Source organism: Drosophila willistoni, unplaced genomic scaffold, assembly GCF_018902025.1.
Source record: "Drosophila willistoni isolate 14030-0811.24 unplaced genomic scaffold, UCI_dwil_1.1 Seg108.1, whole genome shotgun sequence".
Taxonomy (NCBI): domain Eukaryota; kingdom Metazoa; phylum Arthropoda; class Insecta; order Diptera; family Drosophilidae; genus Drosophila; species Drosophila willistoni.
The window spans coordinates 1-17,550 of NW_025814068.1; the positions used below are offsets into that span (position 1 = coordinate 1).

At 36.8% G+C, this 17,550-nt stretch overlaps 1 long non-coding RNA gene across 2 annotated transcripts; it reads right to left on the reverse strand.

The window, feature by feature from the left end:
- Positions 1-16,522: 16,522 nt before the first annotated feature.
- On the reverse strand, positions 16,523-17,034 carry LOC111518916. 2 transcript variants are annotated; one of them, XR_006954789.1, is made up of 4 exons: positions 17,009-17,034; positions 16,795-16,953; positions 16,643-16,735; positions 16,523-16,577 (listed from the first exon to the last, which is right to left on the reverse strand). It is a non-coding gene; the product is annotated as an uncharacterized LOC111518916 (long non-coding RNA). The 2 variants fall into 2 exon arrangements; XR_006954788.1 differs by lacking the exon at positions 17,009-17,034 and having other exon boundaries at positions 16,795-16,983.
- Positions 17,035-17,550: the final 516 nt, after the last annotated feature.

The following is a 17,550-nucleotide window of genomic DNA, read 5'->3' on the forward strand; positions in this document are numbered from 1 at the left end:
TCCAGTAAGTTGTTGCAAAATATGCTTGCCGACCGAAACACATACGTAATTTTTGTATGATTTCAGGGACCATTGCTGGTAAAAGGAGTTTGGATTGAACTAACTCACGTGCTTTTCCCTTTAGGCTAGCTTGCAGCCGCATAAGATTTTCTGCATTCGTTATACCCGGCGATTTCCGAACTTGTCTGGGAACTACTGTAGAATAGAGGCCAGTTCTGAGGATTGCCATCAAATGTTTGAAGCTCTTTCGGTATCGCTTGACGGGCTGGCAAGTTGTGCCGCGCTTGGTATTGCTGTGTTTAGGTCTACGTCCATTCGCACTTTACTTTCTAGATAGTACGATGCCCTATTTGGATTATCCGTAAAATTCCAGGGCGCCCACGGCGTAGCATTTAGGTGCGGTTGTTCGCGTGTCGTAGCGCGCGTGTTCGTTGAGGTTAGGAACGGCAGCTGCCGGTGCCTCGTGATCGTAATGACACGTGTCACGTACAGCTGAGTGTGTGACCATCGCTTTTTGTTTTTGATCCGGTTTTTGATCCTGGTAGCGGCCCCGTTGGTTTTGCTGGTGACGAAGTAGCCTGAGGTTCGCCTGCTCGTGTGGTATTTCCGAGCGTTGCTCAATATGGTCGTGATGACTTCCGTTGACATATATTCCACTTGATAATTCTTTTGTTGCCATGGTCTACCAATGAGTTTATACTTTTAACCGATGTTTATTAGTTACGTGACCTACATATGTAGGTCTTAAACGGTTGACCGTTGAGGTTATGTATCACAATTTAGTGATTGGTTATGCAATCATCGAGGGTAACCGTCGAGTTGAGTTAATTAATTAACTTTTTCGGTTCTTTAGTGGTTTACCACTGTTAGATTAATGTAGAATTAATCTGTAGAATTAATTTATAGAATTAATTCATGGCCTTTATGGCGTAATTTATAGAATTAATTTATAGAATTAATTCCTGGCATAATTCATAGAATTGTTGAGTTTGGCGCTAAGGTTCGATGTTTTAGCGGGCCCACAAGAAAACACTTTACTTCTCACGTGATACTTCATTTATTTCTTCCACTTGTATTTCTTATGCTAATGGTAAGCTAACTGGGTGTGCGTATGGTGTGTGTGCCGTATGCGAGTCGTTATTATGCGAGCCGGTAGTTGAGCTGCTATAAATTAATCGCCCTTACTCGCGGTTGTAACCAAACTGTTCTGTCCGCCGCTTAGTAACAAGTATAGAAGCTAACATGTAAGCTTAAAGCGCAAGATGCAACGGTTAATTTCCCAGCACGTAGGCTGGCGCTTAAGTATAAGTATGAAAATGAAAGAGGATGAGTGATATGGTGGCTGCGTCGGGTCTGCTGGGCAGCTATCGGATTTCGGCGGCAACAACAAGTCTGCATTTATATTTATGTCAACGTAAACTATGTAAATTTTTAAAATCGAAGCAGCCGGGTTTTAGTCACCTGTCATTCGAAAAGTTGATATACCTGAGACGAAGCCAGAGAAAGTCAGTTACAGCTCGAAAATCAAAATTCAACACAGTTTTTTTTCGGCAAATAAACACTTTATTTATCTTAGATTTAAGCGTAAAGATATATTTTTTTTTTTTTTACTTTTATAAAAAATGAAAAAAAAGACTTAAAAAAATCGGAAAAAAGGTGAATAAATTTCCTAAAAATCAATATTTGCTAATAAACTGACGAAAGTATTCAGGTATTTATTTAATCTGTTTTGGCGTGCATATTTTGGAAAACCATAGAGCCGAATTGTAGGAGCCGTTATTAAACACTAATACAGACCAATGTACCAGTTACGCCTGTACTGATCTGTCTGTCTCTTATTTTACCTACACACGTGAACACTTACCCAGTGTAAGTCAAGGTTTTTATATTTTAACTAAACATATTTGAATATAATTACCAACTTGCAGCTTGCAGGACGAATAATAATGGACGTTGATTATAATATTTCTAAATACTGAACCATCGACGATCATCACATCCTGAACACGAATCTACACAGGGTAAGCTATGAATAACACACTTATACACGTTGGAAATACACAGAAGGCGAGTGTGATGTATTCATCATGCTGATACAAATCGGTGCATAACACTTATTATACGTTGGAAATACACAGAAGGCGAGTAACACTTATGTAACACGTGTAACACATAAACACGTTGGAAATACACAGAAGGCGGTTCCAAAGTTCTACACCGAAATACATAAAAAACTTTTAATATATTCACCATGGTGATGCAAATTGGTGCAAAACACTTATGATCATTGGAAATACACAGAAGGCGAGTGTGATGTATTCATCATGCTGATACAAGTTGGTGCATAACACTTATACACGTTGGAAATACACAGAAGGCGAGTGTGATGTATTTATCATACTGATACAAATTGGTGCATAACACTTATTATACGTTGGAAATACACAGAAGGCGAGTAACACTTATGTAACACGTGTAACACATAAACACGTTGGAAGTACACAGAAGGCGGTTTCAAAGTTCTACACCGAAATACATAAGAAACTTTTAATATATTCACCATGGTGTTGCAAAACACTTATGATCATTGGAAATACACAGAAGGCGAGTGTGATGTATTCATCATGCTGATTAAAATTGGTGCGTAACACTTAAATCGATGAATCTATAAAGACTTTTGAGATACACTGGTCGAGTGTTAAGTTGTTCTATGCCGAAATACACACGAAGATTGACGATTCATTGAAATGAGACGTGGAGACATTTGAAGTATACATCATTCTGATTCGGATTGGTGCATTTGTAACTGAACTATATAATAAATAAATATATTTTGATACTTACATTATAAATTGTGCATTTTCTTTTGATACAGATCAGTTCACAGAGCAAGTATTAGTATTTCGAATGTGTAGACTCTTGCATCGAACTGAATGAAGTAACTACCACAGAAAATTAATCATTGATTCTCTTGCTCAGCTGTTGTTGTGGCTACTTTGATATGTCTGAAAATTTCATTCGTAACATAACCCAACCGCTCATATGTATTTACATACATATCTATGTACATGTGGGGTTTTATTTAACGATATAATTATAGTCTAGGGGGTTTACATGAAAATACGACTTTATAGAGATTACACTATGTCAAATGACAAACGTTTGGCTCGGCTCAACTTTGGCGTCCGTCTATGACGCTTCGACTTTTCGCGTTCGACTTGACCTTGCATCCGACTATTACGCAAGACCTCAAAACACGTCCGTCTTGTTTGACGCGCAAAAACCAACTCTCCCGTCGTCATCTCTCTATCGTTCGTCAACCCTCTTTGATCGTCTTTTCTCACACGCTCACGTTCTCTCGTGATCGTCGTCTCGTCTCTCGTGTACAGTGGGATTGATACACTTCGCAAATGCACATCCCACATTCGGCCATTCTGATTACGCATTCGACCCGAATGCTGGGTCATCTTCTTCATCGTCTCGGTTTGGGCTCCAGGGCTTCATGTACTCTGCACATGTGGACGTCACTTTAGGCCCTTCGCACTTTCCTGCTTTTGCATCGCGTTTGGGACAACAATTAAATCAACGTCATTGACTAATTTGTACAGGATATCGGCTTTCAGAAAATAATCATCGTAAGTTTTCGAATTGTCTTTCAGAACTTCTATGATGGCGCTTATTTTCTCATCTTGTGACTGTGCCTTCTTTATGCCAACGCTGAGTCCATAGTCGTTAATTTGCATAATTGGATATCTGCTGAGGGCGTCGACATGTCTCATGCGGGTACCTGAACAGTGTAATACGTCAAAATCGTATTCTTGAAGAAAAAGTACCCAACGAGCTACCCTGGTACAAAGGCTCTTCTTCTCCAGCGTCTTTGTAAATGCGTCGCAATCCGTGATTAGCTTAAAGTGCATGCCCAAAAGATAAACTCTAAACTTTTCTAACGCTGTTATGACTGCGAGAATCTCTAATTCGTAGCTGCTATACTTTCGCTGTGCGTGGTTCTGAGACCTGCATAGAAAACGAGTCTGGTCCTGTAATTACAATGTAATTGCAACTGCATCTAACAATAAGAAAATTTAATGATTATTACATTCGAGAATTTAATATGTGAAATGAAAAGATCATTATCCAAGTAAAGGATAAAGAAACAAAAGATGCCCTAACTTGGCTTATGATTTGATACAACTAAACACAACATTTGACGCTTTCATTAGAAAATTTAAATATTTTAGATGATTGTATGTATTATTCACATATTCTTTAAGGAAATAATGAAGGATGTGTAAAGGAACTAACCATTATTTTACATTTTTTCAACTTACATGAGTTTACTTATATTTATTTGAACCAAATATCTAAGAACTATATTTTAGATGGCATTTCCCAACTTATTCTAATTAAGTAAATTAAGCACCGACTTTTATATCTTTGTTTTAAGCAGGTGTGAAATAATATTAAATCCGCTTGAGGTGGAGGTTGAATCGCCTTAAACATATTGAATACCTCTGAACATTTGACTTTATAGGGATTATAAAGTAAGCTTATCTAATAAGTTTTATTTATTCATTAATTGTTTAATTAGTTGTATTTTTCCAAATATTTCTAACCCTACTAAAGATAATGGAAAAAAGTTTTGTTAACTACAATATCGGATAATGTTGAGGATCGAGTGGATTGCGTTAAATTATAAGTTTATCTTTATTAAGTGTCCATACACTTTCAAATGCGGAAAAGGAAGAAACAAAATATACAGAGTTACAAAGCATCTTATATCGATAACCTACAAGCTTAGTACAATCGATATAACCAGGGATAAATAAAGGGCTGCAAACAGAAACATATGATATTTTCAACACCCTTCCTCAATATGATTCTGTGTGCCACTTACAATTACTTTCTTAGTTTAAATTCAATAACTTGACACAATGATTATGCTTTTGCTTAGACAAATTTTTCGTTAATATATCAGCTACCATGTCCTTAGTTGATATATAGTCCAGATCAATCTCGCCTCTTGTAACAACTTCTCCAACGAAATGATGTCTGATGTCAATGTGTTTCGATCGAGCATGAAACACAGGATTCTTGGCCAGAGAATGAGCACTTAAGTTGTCTCCAAACAATTTCGTAGATGTCCCAGCGTCTCCACATCCAATCTCGATCAACAATCGCCTCAAATGCAAAGCCTCTTTCGCCGCTGAAGACATAGCCATGTATTCGGCCTCTGTGCTGCTCAACGCCACTCTGCATTGTTTTTCTGACTTCCAGGAAATAGGGCCACCTGCCAAGAAAAACACGTACCCTGTGTACGATTTGCGGTTGCTCACATCACCGCCCCAATCTGCGTCAGCAGAGCATCTCCACACGATCGGTAGTGCAACTTAAGATCCTTCGTTGCCGCCAAATACCTCATAACATGCTGCTTAACTGCTGCAACATGTTCACTGTGAGGTTCCTTATTCCTTTGCGCTAATTTGATAACTGAACGGTAGATATCAGGTCTTGATGTTAGTGCAAGCCACATCAACTCTCCGATTGCTGACTGATACATTGTCACATCCTGTATGACACATTTCTCGTCACTGCACGCCACTTGGTAACTAGCATCCAATGGAGTAGCAACTGCTCGACACACTGCCTGTATCATCATTTCGGTCTACTTGCATGCCCAAAAACTCTCGTAACGGACCCTAATCGACGCATTCGAATTTCATCGCAATCTTTGCCTTGATTGCGATCATGTCATCCATCTTTTGGCAAGCTATAAGTAAATCATCTACATATATTAGTACCAAACAAAGTCTACCTTTTATATCCTGTTGATAAAGGCACGGCTCGTTCTTGGAAGAAGTGAATCCAATATCACATAGTGCTGTATTCAACTTGGCATTCCACTCCCTTACTGCTTGTTTCAATCCATATATAGCTTTATTCAGCCTCAACACCTGTTGTGAATTTGCCTTATCCACATATCCCTGAGGCTGCCTCATATAGACGACTTCGTTTAGGTCACTGTTAAGATAGGCTGTGCACACATCCATTTGGTGCAGATATAGCTTCAGCTCCGCTGCTATAGCCAAAACTAGCCGTATCGTTTCGTAACGACACACTGGTGAGAAGGTTTCGGTATAATCGACGCCGTATATCTGTGAGCACCCTTTAGCCACCAACCGAGACTTATACCGCTCCACGCTTCCATCGCCACTCCGTTTGATAGTATATACCCACTTTGAATCAATCGCTTTTTGTCTCTTGGGTAAATCTGCCAGTGTCCATGTCTTATTTGCCAACAGAGCTTCATATTCCTTATCCATAGCAGTCTTCCAGAATGAAGATTGCTTACCTTGCATCGCATCATCAAACGTCTGTGGCAAATCCAGTTCCTTTACATGTAACTTGTTTACACGATTGTATATTTTCTTGGGACGTCCTGGCTTACTGGTGCGAATCAAATGTGGCCTTCCAGGACCGATCTGTTCTTCCTGCCGTATCTCTTGTTCTGGTTCTTGTTCTTCCGATTGGCCAGATTCATCATCGCTCTGCCCTGAACTCTCATCATCGAAATCTTCAGCGCTAACAAATTCCTCATTTTCCAGATCATTTTTACTTGATTCGTCCCACCCCATTTCCAAACCTGTGACTGTTTGAGCTGGACCTGGGGATTCAACAATCGAAACCAAATCATTCGGATCCTTGAACATTACATCCCGTTTCTCAACGACCTCTCGTTTTTCTTTGTCATACAACCTGTATGCTTTTGATACCAGTGAATATCCTACGAGTCGATATTCTCTGCCCTTGGCCTGAAACTTGCTTCGTCGTGTCTTACTTAATGCAACTGCTATCGATCCAAAAATGCGCATACCCTGCACACTGGGTTTCGTTCCAGTCCATGCCTCATAAGGTGTCATACCAACTAAAGCTGCTGTTGGTGATCTGTTTCGAATGTAACACGCTGTCATTATTGCCTCTGCCCAGAGGAACTCCTGCATATCCGCGTGTACAAGCAAACATCTAGCCATCTCGACTAGCGTCCGGTTTGCTCGTTCAGCCACTCCATTCTGTTGAGGCCTATATGGAACCGTCAACTGACGCACAATTCCATGATCCTTTAAGTACCCATCAAAACGCCTGTTGATGAATTTTCGGCCGTTGTCACTTCTTATTGCCTTCAATTTTTGGCCAGTCTGTCTTTCAGCCATCTCTTTAAATTCCACGAAATTCTCGAATACTTCATCCTTCGATTTTAGACAATAAGCCAATATTCGTCTCGACATGTCGTCTATGAATGTCAAAAAACATGAAGAACCGCCCAGAGAACGTTCTTAAAAGGTCCACATACATCGGTATGTACCAATTCCAAAAGATGCTGAGCTCTATGTTCAGACGCTGACGGGAAAGGTTGAGTATGAATCTTGCTTCTCATACAAGTCACACATGGCATCTTCTCGGAAAAATCCACATTTTCCATGCCAGTCACCATCCTGCGTTTAACAATATTTATCAGACTTGAATAATTCAAATGACTATACCTGTAGTGCCAATCTTCTGCACTTATTTGTTTCGCTCCAAAGCATCGATTGCCTGTCTCCTTAAACACAAAGAGCTTTCCTTGTCTCTCTACTATTAGCACCATTCATCAGACTTGAATAATTCAAATGACTATACCTGTAGTGCCAATCTTCTGCACTTATTTGTTTCGCTCCAAAGCATCGATTACCTGTCTCCTTAAACACAAAGAGCTTTCCTTGTCTCTCTATTAGCACCATCTCGTCTCGGCGAACCGTCGCTGAATTTTTGTCGAAAGTCACAGTGCATCGCCTATCGACTGCTCGATCAACCGACATAAAATTCGTCTCCAAACCTGGTAAGTGCAAAACATTCTCCAATTTCAGCTCACAAAATCCTGTTTGTACAAGCACGTCACCTCTCTTTTATGACGTGGTTGTTGGCCAATACAACATCTTCCTCATGTGCAACATAATTCGTAAACATACTGCGCCTGCCACATAAATGAGCCGTTGCTCCCGAATCCACACACCAGCTCGAAGCATCTAGATTTCCTGCCTGTGCCGCAGCTAGAACAGTGTACGATCGATGTTGTGATTGCCGATTTTCCTTTGGATTTTGTTGAAACTTTGGGCAGTCCCTCTTATAGTGACCTCGTTGCCAACAATTGTAGCACTCTATATCCACCAGAGACCTCTTCTTACGAGTTGGATTTTTTCGCACATTTGCCTGGTATGCCCGTTGCTCTTCTGGGGGGACATTCTCTCGTTACTCCTGCGATCTCTCTTCTTCCAGCAACTTAATTCTTAGACTGTCCAAAGAAGGAAGACTATCGAGTCTCCATCGCAATAACGAAGTTTTCGTATTCCTTTGGCAAACTTGAAAGTAATATGATCACCGCTAGTTTGTCTTCTAGCTTAATATTCACTTCAGCAAGTTTGTCCTTTGTAGAGAAGAACATATTGAGATAGCGACACCCTAGGGACGGGTCCGCTTGGCTCGTACGTTTCCTTGAGCTTATCCCAAGCTTCCTTTGCTGTAGTACAATTCTTGAGATAAACCAACTGAGACGGTCTTACACTCAGCGTTATCGTCGCCAACGCTTTCTGATTCTGTGCATCCCACGCAGCAACCGCATTCGCTTCCGTAGGCCTCGTCCTGCCTATGGAGTTCCATAATTCCGCACATTCCGTGTGTCTTTCCACACAATTACTTTTCGCCAGCCGCGAAATATCTACTTAAACTTTTAACACAAATCCTCCTGCCCACACTCGCGTCTATCTGGGCCCATAACCTGTTAAGGATCGAGTGGATTGCGTTAAATTATAAGTTTATCTTTATTAAGTGTCCATACACTTTCAAGGGCGGAAAAGGAAGAAACAAAATATACAGAGTTACAAAGCATCTTATATCGATAACCTACAAGCTTAGTACAATAGATATAACCAGGGATAAATACAGGGCTGCAAACAGAAACATATGGTATTTTCAACAGATAAATAAGAAAAACAGGAAAAGAATATTTTCCAATATAAACTCTATTTCCAGTAACTTTATTTAAATAAAAATGTTATGTTTAAGGATCAATCCAAACATAATTCAAGTGTTATTATCTTGCATCATAGGTTCTTTTGGTATTTAAGATTTTATAATGAAAGTTAAGAAACATTTAAATAAAATCTCTTGTATCTTATCATTTAATTTAAGCAATTTATATAATACAGTATAAATATTTATATATACACACAACCAACAACCAAAATTTAAGACACATTTAACTTATTATAGCAAATAATACTTTATTTTATGTCAGGCATAACATCTGAACTTTTGCTTTAGGTATACGAAATATAAATATTTCAGATTTGAGTTTTTTGGATACAATTATCCTAAACGGAAAAATCAGTTCACTAAATAACATATATACATAAAATAAAGTTACTAAAGAGCATTTGAATTGACACTTTAAGAATTTCACAACTCTATCTCTTCATTCCCTTTTAACCATTCATATATAACTGTCTTTATTAGTCGGCGGACGGCAATTGCATTGGGGATTAGGCTTATTACAATGCCAAGGATATTTAGTCCTTTAGACTATTTAAGTATTTTTACCCAACGGGCTAAAAGCATAAATATAAATTGCAATTTACTTGAGGCTTTTCAGCAATGAACAATTTGAAATTTCACAGATTATTTTGCTTGTGTGGCTTTTGTTTTAATGGAATTGTGTGTTTTGTTTGATTGTGAGTTAAATATGTAAAAATTGTGTGCTTATTTGTGAATAATTGAATGCATAAATTTCAATAGAAAATATTTTGGAAATTGCTTGAGTATAATATGAATTTAATTGACAATAGGTGAACTAAAAAATATGATTTAGTGTGTTTTCTTCATGTGAATTGTTCAACAGTTTTCTACCGACACACACATATCAACATAAAGGCAACTTACAGAGGAACGACGCTGGTACGTCGCTCCATCAAAAATCCGGTTTTTTTCATCGTCTGCAAAGTAAAACGGACGGGGTGAGACGGTGTTGGCTAAGCAGGCCTACTCACTGTTTTCTCGAATCGCCTCCAACACGGTCGTGATTCCGCTTAAGGTTTGATAGGGCTGGTTGCGGTCGTCCGATCAGGAGGGTGAGGGGCGCCAGTTGCTGCTCCCGCCTCTCTCGCGCATTCGTGTGTGGTAGTGGTGTGGTCGCACACCCACCAACATCAACATCGATAACTGAAGCAGCTTAGATAACTGAAGGAAAATTATTATCCTGGCTTGAGTCATCTCGCATTTTTGTATTTTGCTTTTTTGCTGCTTTTTTGTCTCCCACTTTGTATACAGCTGGATAATCTGACTCGTGGTGCGGACATCAGCTGTGCACTGGTCAGGCAAACCCGGGCCTAAAAGCCCCGATTTTGGCACCTGCCAACCCCGCGGAGTGCGTCGAAAGCTTTTAAGCTAACAAGGGGAACTTCAGGTATGCGAATCACCGATTTGGATGAATTTTGGATATGTTGTAGAATATTCCGTCATTTGAAGCTGTGTGAAATATTTCAGCGCACTATTCTATATTTTAATAATAAATCGACTTTAAAGTTATAGCTTTGGTGACTTATAAGTAAAACATAAGGTAAAACCAGAGGGCCGGGGCTAACTTTGACCCCGTCAAAGTTTGTATACCCTTGCAAGTTTTTTGTGTAAAAGGTCTAATGCTTGCGAAAGAATGGCTTAGAAAATAACGAAGTTATTGATCAAAGTCACTGTTCACCACCGATTGTTCCTATGGGAGCTATATGATATAGTCGCCCGATCTTGATCAAATTTGGCACAGTCATTAATAGATATGCTAAACTGAGAAATATAAATTTTTATGACAATTGCGTCAAAAGTAACGAAGTTATTGACAAAAGTCACTGTTTTCGAAAGATCGTTTCCTTGGGAGCTATATGATATAGTCACCCGATCTTGATCAAATTTGGCATAGTCGTTTATATGTGTAATTAACTCACCAATATTAAATTTCACGATAATAGCTCAGAAAATACCGAAGTTATTAAGAAAAGTCACTGTTCGTGACTTTGTCATTTGTATGGGAGCTATATGATATAGTAATCCGATCCAGCTGAATCCGAGATATACAACGCCTGCAGTATATACAAGCCTACATGCAAAATTTCAGCTCTGTAGCTCTTACGGTCTAGGAGGAGTTTGCGTTGATCCAGACGGACGGACGGACGGACGGACGGACGGACGGACGGACGGACGGACAGACGGACGGACGGACATGGCTATTTGAACTCGTCTCGTCGTGCTGATCAAGAATATATATACTTTATGTGGTCGGAGATGCTTCCTTCTATGCGTTGCACACTTCTGACCAAAATTAATATACCCTTTTTGCAAGGGTATAAAAATACGGGAGATAATCAAGTTTTTCAAATTACGGGGGCGGCAAAGGGCGTGGCAAAATTTGTATACATACAAAATGTGTGCATTTAATAAGCGAATATACATACCAAAAATGGTGTCTCTAGCTGGAATAGTTTTTGAGATAAACGCTTTTTTTAAATTGCGGGGGCGGAAAGGTGCGTGTCATAAATTTGAAATAAACTTGATCACTGTACATACTACACGAGTCTACATACCAAATTTTTTGGCTCTAGCTCTTACAGTCTCCGAGATCTAGGTGTTCATACGGATAGAAGGACAGACGGACGGACAGACGGACGGACAGACGGACATGGCTAGATCGACTCGGTTGTTGATCCTGATCAAGAATATATATATCTTGTGGGGTCGGAGATGCTTTCTTCTGCATGTTATATACATTTTGGCGACTTTAATATAGCATTTCACCCTATGGATGTATGGTATAAAAACTGCAGCCCACAATATATGAGTTACACATTTCTTTAATATAACATCCGCTGTTCCATTTTTGTATAGGTTTTCCAAAGAAATTTTTTTAGGTTTGTAAATATATGTTTATATCGAATGCAAAAAGTAAAATTTATTAAAAAACATTTTAATGAAATCTTTGTAAAAATAAATTAAATCATCTACAAAGTATGGGCTAATCTATACCCTTAACTGGTTCACTTATTTTGATAATTTGAAAGTGGTTAAAAGAAAAACTTACTTAAAACATTTAAAATATATTGAACCAGCGATGTTTCCCAAAGGAGTATCATAGATAAGGTATACTACATTTAAAATTTGCCATGGCCTTTCAAATGTACAAGAAATTCATTCTTTTTCCATCACACAAACACAAACGCAGAATATTATAATATCTTTTCTTTCTTCTCCTTTTATATGTCATGCATTTCTGAAGCATTTGAATCGTTTTACCAGTTAAGCAGAAAATACTCGCAGAAAAAAAAGTACAAGAAAAAAACAGAATCTAAATTAACGTAATGTAATTTGACATTTCGGCAAATTCGGAAACAACTTCAAACTGAAACTTTTTGACATTTATTGGACAGACTGCATGGGTTTGCAAAACGAATCAGATGACACACATACTCACCTACAGGGAGATAGTGAAAAAGTTAAGTAAGAAATATAATAGTTGTATATGTATATTCGCATACACTGACATTAATTTGGGCAATTTTGAGACTAATTTCTACAACTTTTCAACAAGCCAACCTTTCAAATGACCCTTGGAAAGTTTTCATTATATGTGGTTTTCTCTATCTCAGCATCAGGGAAAACTTTTACTATATCTTCTCCTTTTCCTCACTTTCAAGCCAAACAAACTCTTTCCTTTCCATCTTCAAGGCAAAATCCCATTTACAACTTCATTTCGAGAATGCAAGAGGTGGGGATAAGAATGGGTTGTTGTTGTTATACGAAGCATATGTCGTATTAAATTTTCTTGCGGTGTTGCCGCGATAAATCTCAATTGAATATGGAAATATTCAAGTTGAATTTAAGAACAATGTGAATGTGGCTTACAAAAGGAAGTTCAAACACCAATATCTCTATATAAGAACCTATTAAAAAATTGTTACTTTAAATCTTAAAACATGTTTAAGTGTGCTTACACGAATACACATTCCCGCATACGAAATATAATTTTTACAGGATATCACATTGTCCAATTGTCATCGCTCACTTGTGTAGTGAATTTTTTTAAGTGTCATGAACATCGTGGCGTGTTTTTGACAACTTCTAATTCCCTCTCTTGCTCATTCTCCTCCTCTCCCTTATCGTCTTTTTCTACAATTGTTGCACAATTTTTTAATTTGTTGCTTTGCGAAAAACTGAAAAATGGTTTAGAGAATTTAATCTAAAATGGGTGGGTAGAAAACTGTTGAACAATTCACATGAACAAACCATACTAAACCATATTTTTTGGTTCAAATATTGTCAATTTCTTTGGCCAATTAAATTCATATTATACTCAAGCAATTTCCAAAATATTTTCTATTGAAATTTATGCATTCAATTATCCACAAATAAGCACACAATTTTGACATATTTAACTCACAATCAGACAAAACACACAATTCCATAAAAACAAAAGCCACACAAGCAAAATAATCTGGGAAATTTCAAATTGTTCATTGCTGAAAAGCCTCAAGTAAATTGCAATTTATATTTATGCTTTTAGCCCGTTGGGTAAAAATACTTAAATAGTCTAAAGGACTAAATATCCTTGGCATTGTAATAAGCCTAATCCCCAATGCAATTGCCGTCCGCCGACTAATAAAGACAGTTATATATGAATGGTTAAAAGGGAATGAAGAGATAGAGTTGTGAAATTCTTAAAGTGTCAAATCAAATGCTCTTTGGTAACTTTATTTTATGTATCTATGTTATTTAGTGAACTGATTTTTCCGTCTTAGGATAATTGTATTCAAAAAACTCAATTCTGAAATATTTATATTTTGCATACTTAATTTAAAAGTTTAGATTTTATGAATGTCAAAAAATGAAGTATTATTTGCTCGAATAAGTTTAATATGTGTCTAATTTTTGGTTGTTGGTCGTGTGTATATATTAATATTTTTAATCTTTTATATAAATTGCTTAAATTAAATGATAATATTCAAAAAATTTTATTTAAATGTTTCTTAAATTTCATTATAAAATCTTAAATACCAAAAAAACATATGATGTAAGGTAATAACACTTGAATTCTGTTTGGATTGATCCTTGAACACAACATTTTTATTTAAATAAAGTTACTGGAACTAGAGTTTATATTATTTTGTTTATTTTGTATAAAGAACTGCTATAAAGTACAATTACATTTGTAAATATTCTGTTCCTGGTTATGTTATTTTCATTATCTTTAGTAGGGTTAGAAATATTTGGAAAAAGTACAACTAATTAAACAATTAATGAATAAATTAATTTTAATAGATAAGCTTACTTTATAATCGCTACAAAGTCAATTGTTCAGAGGTATTCAATATGTTTAAGGCGATTCAATCCACTTCTCAAGCGCCTTTAATATTGTTTTACACCTAGTTAAAACAAAGTTATAAAAGTCGGCGCTTAATTTACTTAATTAGAATAAGTTGGGAAATGCCATCTAAAATATAGTTCTTAGATATTTAGTTCAAATAAATATAAGTAAACTCATGTAAGTTGAAAAAATTGTAAAATTATGGTTAGTTCCTTTGTACATCCTTCATTATTTCATCAGAGAATATGTGACTAATACATCCAATTATCTAAAATGATTAAATTTTCTAATGAATGTTGTGTTTAGTTGTATCAAATCATAAGCCAAGTAGGGCATCTTTTGTTTCTTTATCCTTTACTTGGATAATGATCTTTTCATTTCACATATTAAATTCTCGAATGTACTAAGCATTAAATTTTCTTAGATGCAGTTGCAATTACATTGTAATTACAGGGCCAGAGACGTTTTCTATGCAGGTCTCAGAACCAGTAAAAAGGATTAAGACAAGCACTTAAGTAGCAGCTTATGACAGATATTCAAACATATGTATGTATATACATACATATGAGTGGTTGGGTTATGTTACGAATTAAATTTTCAGACTTTCAACTTCCCTCTTCTTTTTGGCTATAAAATATCCCTTAAAATGTGACACATGTCCATGTCCTGTTCATCCTAATTGGCCCCAAGTAATTTGCCTTTGTATACTTTTAATTAGTATTAAGATTTTGGCTTTTTAAGCCATCTCAAAATATATACCTACATTTGTGTATGTGTCAATATATACAATATTTCTATGGCTATGCGTATGTGCGTATGTGTTAATAACACACTGCTTCCTTCCACTTATCGTTGAAGTGCATCCTCCAGACATGTGAAGTAATCAAAATGTTAGTGCAAACTCTAAATTAATATCCTGCAGTTTTCCTTGGTCTTAATTATGGGCAAACTTGCTGCATTGCATAAATTTGGCCAGAGCAAATTTTAGCCACAACAACAGCTGACCAAGAGAATCAATGATTCATTTTCTGTGGTAGTTACTCCATTCAGTTCGATGCAAGAGTCTATACATTCGAAAATGTGTGCATTGGGAAATATTTTATTGATTGCGATGCCCAAGAAAATCTGTCAAAGGCTCTTGCTAATCATTAGCAAACGGCTAATACTTGCTCGGTGAACTGATCTGTAGTCATCAGATCTGTATCAAAAGAAAATGCAATTTATAAAGTTAGTATCAAAATATATTTATTATAGTTTCGTAACAAATGCGCCAATTCGAATCAGAATGATGTATACTTCAAATGTCTCATGTATTTCGGTTTCCGATTTGTTTTGCACCACTTTGCATCAGTATATTTCAGTTTCGGTATAGCATTACACACTTGGCCTGTGTATTTTCAACGTGTATAAGTGCTATGCACCAATTTGTATCAGCATGATGAATATATCACACTCGCCTTCTGTGTATTTCCAACGTGTATAAGTGTTATGAACCAATTTGTATCAGTATGATAAATACATCAAATTTTTTCTTATGTATTTCGGTTTCCGATGTGTTTTGCACCAATTTGCATCACCATGGTGAATATATTAAAAGTTTCTTATGTATTTCGGTGTAGAACTTTGGAACCGCCTTCTGTGTATTTCCAACGTGTACAAGTGTTATGCACCAATTTGTATCAGTATGATAAATACATCAAATTTTTTCTTATGTATTTCGGTTTCCGATGTGTTTTGCACCACCTTGCATCAGTATATTTCATCAGTTTCGGTATAGAACTTCACACTGGCCTTCTGTGTATTTCCAACGTGTATAAGTGCTATGCACCAATTTGTATCAGTATGATAAATACATCAAATTTTTTCTTATGTATTTCGGTTTCCGATGTGTTTTGCACCACCTTGCATCAGTACATTTCATCAGTTTCGGTATAGAACTTCACACTGGCCTTCTGTGTATTTCCAACGTGTATAAGTGCTATGCACCAATTTGTATCAGCATGATGAATATATCACTCGCCTTCTGTGTATTTCCAACGTGTATAAGTGTTATGAACCAACTTGTATCAAATGTATCGTATATATTTGTGTATCGAACCTACTACTCGCTTTCTGTGTATCTTTAACGTGTTTGTGGATGAGTCTATTAGGTGAGAAAAAAAATTATTAAATAATTCATTTATAAAAATTCTAATCTTCGTAGCTTACCCTGTGTAGATTAGTGTTCAGGATGTGATGATCGTCGATGGTTCAGTATTTAGAAATATTATAATCAACGTCCATTATTATTCGTCCTGCAAGCTGAAAGTTGGTAATTATATTCATATATGTTTAGTTAAAATACAAAAACCTTGACTTACACTGGGTAAGTGTTCACGTGTGTAGGTAAAACAAGAGACAGACAGATCAGTACAGGCGTACCTGGTACATTGGTCTGTATTAGTGTTTAATAACGGCTCCTACAATTCGGCTCTATGGTTTTCCAAAATATGCACGCCAAAGCAGATTAAATTAAATACCTGAATACTTTCGTCAGTTTATTAGCAAATATTGATTTTTAGGAAATTTATTCACCTTTTTTCCGATTTTTTTGAGTTTTTTTTTCATTTTTTATAAAAGTAAAAAAAAAAATATATATATATCTTTACGCTTAAATCTAAGATAAATAAAGTGTTTATTTGCCGAAAAAAAACTGTGTTGAATTTTGATTTTCGAGCTGTGTGCTCTAGTGAGAACTCAAACTTAACTGACTTTCTCTGGCTTCGTCTCAGGTATATCAACTTTTCGGATGACAGGTGACTAAAACCCGGCTGCTTTGATTTTAAAAATGTACATAGTTTACCTTGACATAAATATAAATGCAGACTTGTTTTTGCCGCCAAAATCCGATAACTGCCCAGCAGACCCGACGCAGCCACCATATCACTCATCCTCTTTCATTTTCATACTTATACTTAAGCGCCAGCCTACGTGCTGGGAAATTAACCGTTGCATCTTGCGCTTTAAGCTTACATGTTAGCTTCTATACTTGTTACTAAGCGGCGGACAGAACAGTTTGGTTACAACCGCGAGTAAGGGCGATTAATTTATAGCAGCTCAACTACCGGCTCGCATAA